General features: G+C 41.4%; 1 protein-coding gene and 1 long non-coding RNA gene across 2 annotated transcripts in view; one reads left to right on the forward strand and one right to left on the reverse strand.

Moving 5' to 3' along the window:
- Positions 1 to 9,942: 9,942 nt before the first annotated feature.
- Positions 9,943 to 10,774, reverse strand: LOC110463667. The gene is made up of 2 exons (XR_002464412.1): positions 10,692 to 10,774; positions 9,943 to 10,177 (listed from the first exon to the last, which is right to left on the reverse strand). It is a non-coding gene; the product is annotated as an uncharacterized LOC110463667 (long non-coding RNA).
- A 270-nt stretch (positions 10,775 to 11,044) lies between these two features.
- LOC110463666 overlaps positions 11,045 to 13,079 on the forward strand; it is a 20,337-nt gene continuing 18,302 nt past the window's right edge. Inside the window, exon 1 of the mRNA XM_021518459.1 lies at positions 11,045 to 11,134. The gene's annotated coding sequence lies outside the window, so the exon portion shown is untranslated. The remainder of the gene's footprint in view (positions 11,135 to 13,079) is intronic.

The raw sequence follows: 13,079 nt of genomic DNA on the forward strand, positions 1-13,079 counted from the left end.
CCACTGATTGGAATTCAACTAAATTTGACTGGTAGCATCCCTGGGTGTTGGGGATTCAAAATTGTACAAATAGTTGGGCTGACCCCCCCAGGGGGCTGAGGGGCGGTGCCAAAAGGGGCAATTAGGCTATAGTGCTTTAAGCGACTTCTTCTCTGGAACTAAGTGATGGATATCAACCATATTTGACTGGAAGCATCCCGAGGTGGTGGGGATTCAAAATTGTACAAATGGTGGGGCTGACCCCCCAGGGGGCTGAGGGGCGTGGCCAAAAGGGGGAAATTAGGCTATATAGCTTTAAGCGACTTCTTCTCTGGAACTAAGTAACGGATATCAACCATATTTGACTGGCAGCATCCCTAGGTGGTGGGGATTCAAAATTGTACAAATGGTTGGAGTGACCCCCAGGGGGCTGAGGGGCGGGGCCAAAAGGGGGCAATTTGGCTATATTGCTTTAAGCAACTTCTTCTCTGGAACTATGAGATGGATATCAACCATATTGGACTGGAAGCATCCCTAGGTGGTGGTGATTTAAAATTGTACACATGGTGGAGCTGATCCCCCAGGGGGCTGAGGGGCGGAGCCAAAAGGGGGCAATTTGGCTATATTGCTACAAACAACTTCTTCTGTAGAACTATGCACTGGATATCAATCATATTTGATCAAAAGCAATCATGGGATGCAGGAATTAAAAATTGTACAACTGGTGGGGCTGATCCCCCAGGGGGCTGAGGGGCGGGGCCAAAAGGGGGTAATTTGTCTATATTGCTTTAAGCAACTTCTTCTCTGAAACTAAGTTATGGATATCAACCATATTTGACTGGCAGCATCCCTAGGTGGTGGGGATTCAAACTGTACAAATCGTGGGGCTGAGGGGCGGGGCCAAAAGGGGGCAATTTCTCAAATTCCACAACAATATGGTTCATACTCGCAAGCATTATTATGGGATTAATAGATTGCAATTGATCACAGAATTTGGTGATTTTCTATTGCAAGCTTTCATTTATTAACAACTACTTACAACTCTACTCAGAAAAAGAACATTGCAATAATTTGCATTAATTAAATAACTTCAAAATATTGGACTTTTTGGAGGTGGTATTATACACCAATTATATTTGGCAGCATAGTCTTTAAAGATTCAACACACCAAGAAGAATCTGTATCATCAAACTGCGCGGTGGGCCTTTGCCGTTTCCTGGTCTGCCTCGCTTTAGAATATAACTGGAGAACAAATATCAGTATTAATGATAAGTAATTGAAAACATATTTCACCCCTATGACCTTGAATATAAGTCAAGGTCATTCATTTTAATAAGCTCTACAAAAATCAGAACACTGATCATGATTACCAAAAACATGATGAATGGAGTTTCTGATGTCATGTTCCAAGAGCCTGACTGAATCCCTTCCTTGACCAGATGACCTCATCCTTATGGCACACCGCACAGCACTAACAAGTTTAACCCTGGTGTTCTTACTTAGTTTGTTTCTGCCTCCACCAAACGTTCCGGGTTGGACCCGAGACATTTACACGAATGATTTGCACATTCCATTTTAGATACATCCTTCCCCCATACAGGTACCTGATCCTGAATTTTAGCAACAAGAGGCCCAAGGGCCTTAGCGGTCACCTGAGTTATATCATAGGTACTGGTAGCTTTATTTTATTGTTTAGATGTGATGTGGAAATCAGCATGTAAACTAAGTGAAATACAATACTTGTCATGTCATTAAAGGATAAGAATTTGAAAATATTGGTAAATGTTCCCTTTGGGGCCCCGCCCTAGCCTCTGGGGATCGGGCAGGAATCCTTATTTTACAATGTAATAACCTCATTCACCAAAGATAATTCTGACTAAGTTTGAGTAATTTTCTGCTGAAAATGGATAAAATATACCCAAAAGTGTTATTTCCCTATATAAAATGTACACCCTCCCCAAGGGAGAACGGATAGCTTGGGGGTCCTGAAATTTACAATTTAAATAAAGCCCCTGATGATCTTTCTTTTTATGCACTGAAATTGAATGTAGTACCTCTGAGTCTGGAGCAGATTTTTGAAATATTGGGGTAGGAATCCCAATTTTACAATTTTGTTGCCTCATCTACCAAGGATGATTCTGATCAAGTTTGAAAAAAATCCATCCCCTGGTTCTTGAGAAGAAGTTGAAAATGTAAAAAGTTTACGCACGACGGACAGAAAGCGATTAGAATAGGTCACTTGAGCAAAGCTCAGGTGACCTGAAAACTGAGGAATCCCTATAAGTCTCATATACCTAACGCCATGTTGTTGTTCGGCAACTCTGAAACCTTCTGTAATGATGTCAGCTTCCATCGCCTGGCTGGATTCAGACCAGTTTTTGTAACATGTATGGGGAGGGGGGTCCTTTTTGTTGTTTTGTGCAGTGGCACACACATAACAATACTTATTTCGCACGCCTATATGTAATAGTTTCTTGGTTTCCTGGCCTATTATGATAGCTACTCCACCACTGGCATTGTAACTGTATTTATGTGACCTCTTGCTCCATCCACCATCAGCCACAACACTAACGGCCGTCACACCCTGATGGAAGTCATTGCGTTCAATTGCGAGGTTCCTCTCCTCTTCCCCAGAAATACGCATTTCCTCATCTTCAATACAGGATGATACACAAAATCAATCGAAATTTAAAACAACAGGCCCAGACGGCCTGTATCGCTCACCTGGATATCTAACCAATCATGCCAAGATATTCTTCAAATAAGTTATTCTTATTACAAAAAGACCCTCCCCTCCAATGGTATAGCAGAAGAAGGATTTTAAAGATTTAAACCTCAAATTTCCCTTTCCCCTCTGCACCCAAAGGGGCCACACCCACCTTTTATATAACATAGAGTCCTTTTTGCCCATGGATGCTCAAATCCAAATTAGGATAAAATTCCCTTATCCCTACTGTAGAGATTGTATCTCTATTTCCCCTATCGGGCCCCACTCCTTTGCCCTCAGGGGGTCCCTACCACCCATTTATACAAAACTGAGTCCCTTAGGCCCAAGGATGCTCCAAACCAAATGTGGATAAAATCCCTTAATCCCTATACGGTAGGACTAGTAGTGTTTTTAAATGAAAAGTTGACGAACGAGCGACGGACGCTGCAGTATAGCATAAGCTCACCATGGTCGTTCGGAGCAGGTGAGGTAATAGAACAAAATTTCCCAAAAAAGGGAAGATAAGTCCCTGTATACATAATATTTGGTCAAGATCAAGACACAATGGAGTAGTAAATCATATGAAGGGAAATATAAGTACCATACATATAGATATGTTGACAAGTATACCTGTTACACCAAATATAATAAGTCATGTTCGAGGTGCACCAGGTGGTAATTTATAAGCAAATTTTGAACGTGTGACATACATGTGTGAAGTTATAACACTGTAGCCGTGAGGAGTACTGAAATTAGCCGTGTGACCTTTGACCACATGTCCCCTTTCACTGAAAGGGGCAGCAGTGGTCATATTGGAATATTCAAAAAATTATTATGGCACTTATTTCAGGCAACCAATAAACCAACCATAATTCATTAACTTCATTAATTATGCATAAATATCTGCATGATTGCACTTGCTATCAAACAGAGTGTGATCACAAGTCATCTCATAGGGACCTTTGGCCTATACACTATTCAAATGGCCGAACATATATATATGTTTGGACTCATGCCTGGTGGATTATTTTTCCTTTGATTTTATGTAGAACAACTGTGAAAAACTTTAATTTTGGAGCATTTCAATAAGAACATCATTGTTGTAAACTGAAATATCTCAGGGATTTATAAGGGATTATATGGCCATTAGATATATTTGGGATAACGCACACAATATGTAATTCATATGATAATATATATAGGTCCGTATAGCGATCATTATTCAATACATAAAAGGGCTATGGGAACTAAAATAAATGTACCTAAAACTTCCTTCCACCATTGACTGATGTCGTTCTCTATTTTGGAAAAAGTCCTACGAGGCATACTGGGTGAATCCATGGTACCAAGTAGTTCCGTCAGATGAGCTGCTCCATTGCCGATGGCCAACATCCCCAGACAGCTGTCACATAACTGGTACAATTGTCTTTTTCAATTCTCTTACTTGTCTCAAGATTTAACAAATAGTTACAGCCAGCACACTTGGCCTGCATAATAGAGGCAAGTCTGCAACTCTGTTTCGAATTTTATTGGAGAAATTCCTTTAGCTGCTAGTGCAATGGCTTGTGGGCATGTACATGCATGCAGAGATAGTTGTGCTACATGGTTTTGAAGCTGGTCCAAATTGATAATGCGATAACCAGATCTGTAAAAGGAGTTGACTTTGTTCAGCTGAAACTTTAAACAATCACAAGCTACTCTCGCCATTCTTTATGTGACTGGGGTTTCCGTTTTGGATGGTAGCCAAATCGAATAGCTTTTCCAACTCTTTTTTTCATTATCAGAATTTTGTTTGGGGCTCGTGAAAGACAAGTATTGTTAGTACAAAAATGTACATGTAGTTCTGGCACTAACTGATGGAACTATTATCACCTTCAACTTGTACACATACATGTACACATGTCTTCGAACATGTTTACTCCCAGTGTTCACTGTCACTTTTGTAATTGGTTTTTTAGCTCACCTGGTCCGAAGGCCATACCGCAGCGTCCGTCATCCGTCGCCCGTCGTCCGTCAACTTTACACTACTAGTCCAGAACCGCTGAGCGGATTTTAACAAAATTTGGTGTAGAGCATCCTTGGGTGAAGAAAAACCAATTTTGTATAAATGGTGGGTCTGGCCCCCCTGGGGGCTTAGGGGCGGGGCCAAATAGGGGAAATATAGCAAATTATTCTTTAAAATCCTTCTTCTTCTGTAGGAATGAAAGGATTTGGTCCATATTTGGTCAGAAGCATCCTTGGGCGAAGGGGAACAAAGTTTGTATAAACCGTGAATCTGGCCCCCAGGTGCCTAAGGGGCGGGGCCCAATAGGGGAAATATAGCAAATTATTCTTTAAAATCCTTCTTCTTCTGTAGTAATGAAAGGATTTGGTCCATATTTGGTGTGGAGCATCCTTGGGTAGTCGGGAACCAATTTTGTATAAACCATGGGTCTGGCTTACCAGGGGCCTGAGGGGCAGGGCCCAATAGGGGAAACATAGCAAATTATTCTTTTAAATCCTTCTTCTTCTGTAGGAATGAAAGGATTTGGTCCATATTTGGTCAGAAGCATCCTTGGGCAAAGGGGAACAAAGTGTGTATAAATTGTGGGTCTGGCCCCCCTGGGGGCTTAGGGGCAGGGCCCAATAGGGGAAATATAGCAAATTCTTTAAAATCCTTCTTCTTCTGTAGGAATGAAAGGATTTGTTCCATATTTGGTCTGAAGCATTCTTGGGTGAAGGGGAACCAATTTTGTATACACCATGGATCTGGCCCCCAGGTGCCTGAGCAGTGGGACCCAATAGGGGAAACATAGCAAATTATTCTTTAAAATCCTTCTTCTTCTGTAGGAATGAAAGGATTTGGTCCATATTTGGTGTGGAGCATCATTGGGTAGAGGGAAACCAATTTTGTATAAACGGTGGGTGTGGCCCCCCTGGGACCTGAGGGGTGGGGCCCAATAGGGGAAATAGACGTAAATCTACAAAATCCTTCTTCTTCGGTAGGAATGGCAGGATTTTGTCCATATATGGTCTGAAGCATTCTTGGGTGAAGGGGAACCAATTTTGTATAAACGGTGTGTCTGACCCCGCTGTAGGCAGAGAGGTGGGGCCCAATAGGGAAAATAGAGGTAAATCCTTTAAAATCTTTCTTCTACCATAGGGATTAAGGGATTTTATCCTAATTTAGTCTGGAGCATCCTTGGGCCAAGGGGACTCAATTTTGTATTAGCAGTAGGTGTGGTCTCCGAGGGGGGCAGAAGGGCGGTGCCCAATAGGAAAAATAGAGGTAAAACCTTTAAAATCCTTCTCCGACCATCGGGATTAAGGGATTTTATCCTTATTTAGTGTGGAGCATCCTTGGGTGACGGTGACTCAATTTTGTATAATTGGTGGGTATGACCCCCGTAGGGGCATAGGGGTGGGGCTCTGTTTGAAGTTTGTTCTCTATATCTCAAGTACTGGATGGATCTTTCTGAAATTTCATATGTACTAACAGCACCTACCATGGAGTGCTATATCTTTACTTCATACCAATTACTTTAATTATATTCAGGTGAGCGATACAGGCCCTCTGGGCCTCTTGTTNCTCAAGTACTGGATGGATCTTTCTGAAATTTCATATGTACTAACAGCACCTACCATGGAGTGCTATATCTTTACTTCATACCAATTACTTTAATTATATTCAGGTGAGCGATACAGGCTCTCTAGGCCTCTTGTTTTGTACCCCCATACCTCTCAAAATGGGGGTATGCATGGCTGCATATATTAGGGGTACACCTTATCTAAATCCCCATGGGTATGTAATATCATCATAAAATTGTTAACTAATTGTAGCAATGTCATTTTTACAGGTTTTTATTTATTTCATAAAGGCAAGTGAGCTTATTTGGTGGTGCGGCGTCCGTCGTCCGTCCGGCCTGTCCATCGTCCGTCCTCGTCCGTCAACTTTTCCCTTTAACAACCCACTTTCACGGTAACAGGGGTCAAATATGCTTCAAACAATATCTTCTGAAGAACTAAACGGTATAGCATCTTTATATTTGATTGATAGCTGCCTGGGATAGAGCCCAACAACGTTTGAGAATGAAAATGACCTTGACCTTCTTTCAAGGTCACAGGGGTCAAATGTGTCAAACAACTTCTTCTGAAGAACTGAAAGGTATAGAATCTTTATATTTGGCTGGTGGCATCCTGGGATAGAGCCCGACAAAGTTTGAAAACGAAAACGACCTTAACCTACTTTCAAGGTTACAGGAGTCAGATATGTCTAATGATTAAAACGACTTCTTCTGAAGAACTGAAAGTTATGGAACCTAAATATTTGGCTTGTAACTTTCTGGGAAAGAGCCCAACAAAGTTTGAGAATGAAAATGACCTTGACCTACTTTTATGGTCACATGAGGCAGATATGTCAAACACTTAAAACGACTTCTTCTGAAGAACTGGAAGGTATAGAACCTTAATATTTGGCTGGTTATTTCATGGGAAAGAGTCAAAGTATGGGAATGAAAATGACCTTGACTTACTTTCAAGGTCACAGCGTTCAAATATGTCAAACAGTTCAAACTACTTCTTCTGAAGAATTAAAATTCATAAAATTATAATATTTGGCTGGTGACTTCCTGGGATAGAGCTCACCAAAGTTTGCGAATGAAAATGACCTCAACCTACTTTAGACGTCACAAAACAACGTTTTAAAGGATTTGTACTCAAGAACTAAAAGGAATGGATTCATAAGATTTGGCTGGTAGCATTTTGGAATAGAGCTTACCATATTGAGAAGGAAAATGACATTGACCTACTTACAAGGACACAGGGAAAAATATGTCAAGCAATTAATTCTGAAGAAGAATCAAAAAGCATAGAATCTTATAATAATATTTTGCTGGTAGTTTCAACAAATGGCACCAACAAAGTTTGCGAGGGAAATATTTTTAGTGCAATATAATATTTAATGAGAATATTTTGCTATGACTGCTTAAATATTCAGGTGAGCGATACAGGCCCTCTTGGGCCTCTTGTTATAGAATAAAAACACCAAGAATTAGTCAGTAACAGAATGAAAATTGTGTAAGGAGGCAGTACCCAAATCGGATCAGTACCCAAATTGGATCACTTTTGGCAAAAATACTTATACTTCAATAAATGTGCCAAAAAATCAGTTATAACAATGATGTATTCTTAGCCATGCACCAGTTTATTTCTACAGATGATTCGTTTTTAAGTTCAAATTGCACAAGAAAACGTAGTTCAAACTCAAATGTCAGTGTTTTGATAACGTTTTTAAACAAAAGGCCCAGAGGGCCTGTATCGCTCACCTGTTTCTTTTGTTACATGAAACTGACATATAGGTAACTTAAGACCAAATTTGGTAACTAGAACACAAGAAATTTTAACATATCTTAAACGGTTCCGAAGATATTGTTGTTTGAAACTTGAAATTTTAATTTTAAAGCTTTTAACCCATATTGACCTTTGACTCTTGACTTGCACTTAAAGTTGACCTCTGACCTCATTACTGTAATTGAGAAAAAATATTTGCACTGCTGGTCTACATAACATATCCAAGTATCATGACTCTAGTTCAAATGGGCCTTAGGATATTGTTGTTTGAAATTGTAACATATTTGACTGCTGTGACCTTGAAAGTAGGTCAAGGTCATTTTAATGAGGAAACTTTATAGCACTCCATCCCAGGTACCTACTGGCCAAATATCATGACCCTGGGCCTTATGGAACTTGAGAAGATTGTTAAAGCTTTTAACCCATATTGACCTTTGACTCTTGACTTGCACTTAAAGTTGACCTCTGACCTCATTACTGTAATTGAGAAAAAATATTTGCACTGCTGGTCTACATAACATATCCAAGTATCATGACTCTAGTTCAAATGGTCCTAAGGATATTGTTGTTAGAAATTTTAACATATTTGACCACTGTGACCTTGAAAGTAGGTCAAGGTCATTTTAATGAGGAAACTTTATAGCACTCCAACCCAGGTACCTACTTGCCAAATATCATGACCCTGGGCCTTATGGAACTTGAGAAGAAGATTGTTAAAGCCTTTAACCAAAGTTGACATTTGACCCCCGACTAGCATTTAAAGTTGACCTTTGACCTCATTACTGTAATTGATAGAAATATTCGCACTGCTGGTCTACATAACATACACACGTATCATGACTCTAGTTCAAATTGTATTTAGGATATTGTTGTTTAAAATTTTTAACATATTTGACCGCTGTGACCTTGAAAATAGGTCAAGGTCATTTTAATGAGTAAACTTTATAGCTTTCCATCTCAGGTACCTACTGGCTAAATATCATGACCCTAGGTCCTACAGTTCTTGAGAAGAAGTCGTTCAAAAGAAAAGTTGACAGTCGGACGACGGACGCCACAGTAGTCAGTACGGCATAAGCCAATTCAGGCCAGGTGAGCTAAAAATGGCGCGTATTACTGAAACAGAGATCATGTAACTTACCCACACTGGGCACAGACAGTCATTATGTAAGAATATGAACTGAAAGTTGTCATCTTTAGCTGACGACAGAAATCCAAATAGCGTCTGCTGTTTTTTCCCCCGTCATTCATGCAGTATAGTAATAATCAGCCTCCATGATACCGATAGTCCGGCTACGCACTCGGGTATCATCCTAGGACAGTGCGGACTCATTATAAATTACCTCCCGTAGTAATTATATTCGCCACTTGGTGCGCTGCATACATTGTTTACCACCGGCCTTCCGTCATTCGCGAGCAATGAAATTCTGACAGTCGACAACTTCCATATAAAATATAGTTCAAAGGTGATATGTGAAGGAAAACACTTTATTTAGGCCGGAACTACTAGATATAGGGGGCCGGAACGACTTAATACGTTATCGACTCTACATACTACATTTTCTCTCCATATAGGTAAGCATGTTTTAAGTTTTCATGTAGTTTTCAGTGTTAGACACTAACTGTATTTGCATAGTAGACAGCAGGTCCACTAACATTTTATTTCAACTAGACCTGCCTTGGAACTAGTGGACCGGACGAGGCGGCCATAGGCCGCCGAGCCGAGGGGCGCAGCGCCAAGCATCGACGGGCAAAGCCCGGAGCCAGGGGGAGAGCACGAGAGGGGTACGGGGGCTCTCCCCCGGAAAAATTTGAAATCCTAGGTGGCTGTAGGTGGCATTTGAGCAGTTTTGAGTGTTAAATTCCAATATTTCTGACCTGAGATTTTGATGCTTTTTACTAAGAAATAATGGAAAAAGAGAAAACAATACTTGTTTTTTTAGTTTTTAATATTCATAGAATCCATGAGGAGCTTATATTGTTTATTTTGAAGCATCAGCAACTCCCTTCTGCTTAATTTCTCCTCTTCCTCATCCGAATCACTTTGTTCTCCACATCTTGCCTTCTCTGCCATCTGCCCCTCTTCTTCCATCTCTTCCTCTGCCTGCCCCTCTTCCTCTTCCTCCATCTCTTCCATGGCCTCTCCTCCGTCTTCATTCATCTCCCCTGTGTATTGGTAAACCCTACCGTATCGGTATACGTATTGATTGCAGTTTACTTGTAAAATATCATGAATTCTCTATTTGATAAAAACACATATTTAATGCAGTGAAGATTTACGAAACATTATATCTTCACAAGTAAAAACTTCACTCTGTAAGTATTGTCTAATCTGAACGGTACATTATATTTCTGCGTAGATTTTCAGTGGGGCGATTTGGCGTCTCTCAAATCTTTTAATTATCTCCTTACGTCCCTGGTCAGATTTCTGCCCCCTGGCTAGTTCACTGTGATTACAGTTCAGTCCCCCCCGTCCGATTGGTCAGTCCCTATGAGCTAGTGGTCACTTCGGCTCCGCTCCCAGCTGGTCTTTAGGTGTTGGCGCAAAACTGTCCATTCTTTCTTTCGACACATTCGAGTCTTGTCACAATTTATGATAGACGAACATTACGAATCTACGATCAACGAATACGAGAGCCCAGGTATCCGGGCAAAAGAAGATGATTTAAATCGTAGTTACCTGTGTAAATGGACAGGTTATCCACTGCCAAGTAATTCTGTGAATGGCGTATGAAACAAGAAATCAACCCCGAAAGGACTATAAAGCCATGAACGAAGGGGGGTCGCCAATGTATTCGTCTGGAGCAGATATGAGCTCTCAAACGTCGAACTTGGACAGTGACGATGATACGATAACAGAAGCAGTACTGGAGGCAAGCGTCCAAGATGACACCGATCTGTTACACAAGAGCGCAAACGACCGGGATGCGGAAGTGCGCGGTTTGAGGGACGAGTTGGAAAAGGCTAAAACCAGACGTTATGTGAGGGATCGAGAAAGGGAGATTGCTGCCTTGAGGGAGGAACTGAGTAGGCTCGGGGATGACGATTCCTCGAGGGTGAAGCACACGAGTCGGAGAGACAGATCTCGGACAAAAAAGGCACCCGTGGTGAGAGAAGCAACAGGTGAGACGCATACGGACTATGATGTCGACTTGAGAAAGGTAAAAAAGATGGACGATATGGTTGCGAGGGCAAACAAAAAGTTAAAGACTTTCATGAATCCAGAGAGTGAAATTTCAAGCTCTGATGAGTCGGATCAGTCCAGCAGGGCCAGTAGAGACAGTAGGGCTCGTAGACAAAAAAAGACAATGAAATCTGGGCTAAATTCCAAAGCAGGTGACATAGTTAGGTTTCCACAAGCTTATCCACACCATTATTTACAGTACGAATATGTCAATAGAAACATAGAGTTCGGGGACCTTAACTTTCGGTTGTTTGTAGCCGGGGAGTTGGAGGTAATAGCCCGGGCGAGCATGAGTGAGGAAAAGGCCGGTCGAACAGCCTTCCTCATGAAGATTACATATTATTCTAACATCTATGAATGGAAAGCGTTGTTGGCATGGTATGCTGCTTGGTTGAGAAGGATTGAGTTGGGAGAGAGTAGGTGGAGAGATGATCCCGCATCAATTGAAGTGCCAATTTTGGCCAAGCATGTGTTGAGACAAGAAACGAAAGGGAAAGGTACCGGTTCTAGTGCGAATGTGAAAGTTGAGAACAAAAGTGTGTATGAAGGAGAGAGAGTGTGGTTTTGTGTGATGTACCAAAAGAACAGATGTGCAGAATCAGGAGACCATGAGGGTGAAATTAGAGGGGTCAAGAGGCACCTGCTCCACATATGTGCAACATGTTGGAAAAAGGATGGTGCCAAACGGGTCCACCCTGAATGTATGGCAGTGTGTCCCCATTCGTTATGACTAGGAAATACTTGTAGGAAAGTTCATAATTCTCAAGAGGAGGAATTGTTCCTGCCTTCATTTGTAAACTTTCCAGAGACGAAGCAAGAGCGGGTAGAAGTTCAGGGAAAGGTTGATAGTTTCTGCCCTCGTAATAAGGCCTTTATTATCGAGGATTTAAATGTGGGTAAAAAAGGGTCAAAGGATGACAATTTCAACAGTAGAGTTTTTAGAGAGCATAATGCGGTTAAAGCGATTGGTGTCCCTAATTTCAAAGGGGCAAAGATTCCAGTTCATTCAGGAATAAATGTTCAGTTTTTAAGGGAACATCTAACGGAATACCGTGACTCAGAAATATGTGACCTTTTAGAATATGGTTTCCCTATAGGCATGGCCCATGAACCTGTACATAATGTAAATAAAAACCCTGAGGGGGGTCTCGGTACAGTTCCTAGAAATCACAGAGGGGCTCGGGAATTCCCAGGGGCAATGGCGAGATGTTTAGAGCAGGGAATTAGTTCGGGTGCTATACTTGGTCCATTTAAGGAAAATCCGTTTACAGGTAAGACCGTGGTGTCTCCGTTGAATTCCGTACCAAAAAAGGACACAAATGAAAGACGTGTGATTCTAGATCTTAGTTGGCCTGAGGGGGATTCCATAAACGGTTGTATTCCCAAGGAAAGTTACTTAGGGGTCCCTATATCACTTCAGTTTCCGCGTGTGGATGACTTGGTCGAGTTAATCAAGGAAAAGGGTAGAAGTTGCCTTCTTTTTAAGAAGGATCTGAAGAAAGCTTACAGACAGATTCCTATTGATCCAGCTGACATTCCCTTTCTGGGGTTTAGTTGGGATGGGGAATTATTCTTTGACAGAGTGCTTTCTATGGGGTTGCGGTCCGCGGCCTATATATGTCAAAGAGTGACTAGTGTAGTATCCTTTTTAGCCTTAGTGGAAGGTTTCCAAATTTTAAATTATTTAGACGATTTTGCAGGGGCAGAGACGCAGGAGAAGGCAGAGACAGCCTTTGTTGTTTTAGGTAGTTTACTAGAGATGTGTGGTCTTGTAGAGTCTAAAGCTAAGTCTGTTCCTCCGTCTACAAAAATGGTCTTTTTAGGGGTTTTATTTGACTCGGACGAGATGACGTTGGAGGTACCACAGGAGCGTCTACAGGAAAT

The sequence above is a fragment of the Mizuhopecten yessoensis genome, unplaced genomic scaffold (genome assembly GCF_002113885.1).
Source record: "Mizuhopecten yessoensis strain PY_sf001 unplaced genomic scaffold, ASM211388v2 scaffold10921, whole genome shotgun sequence".
NCBI lineage: Eukaryota > Metazoa > Mollusca > Bivalvia > Pectinida > Pectinidae > Mizuhopecten > Mizuhopecten yessoensis.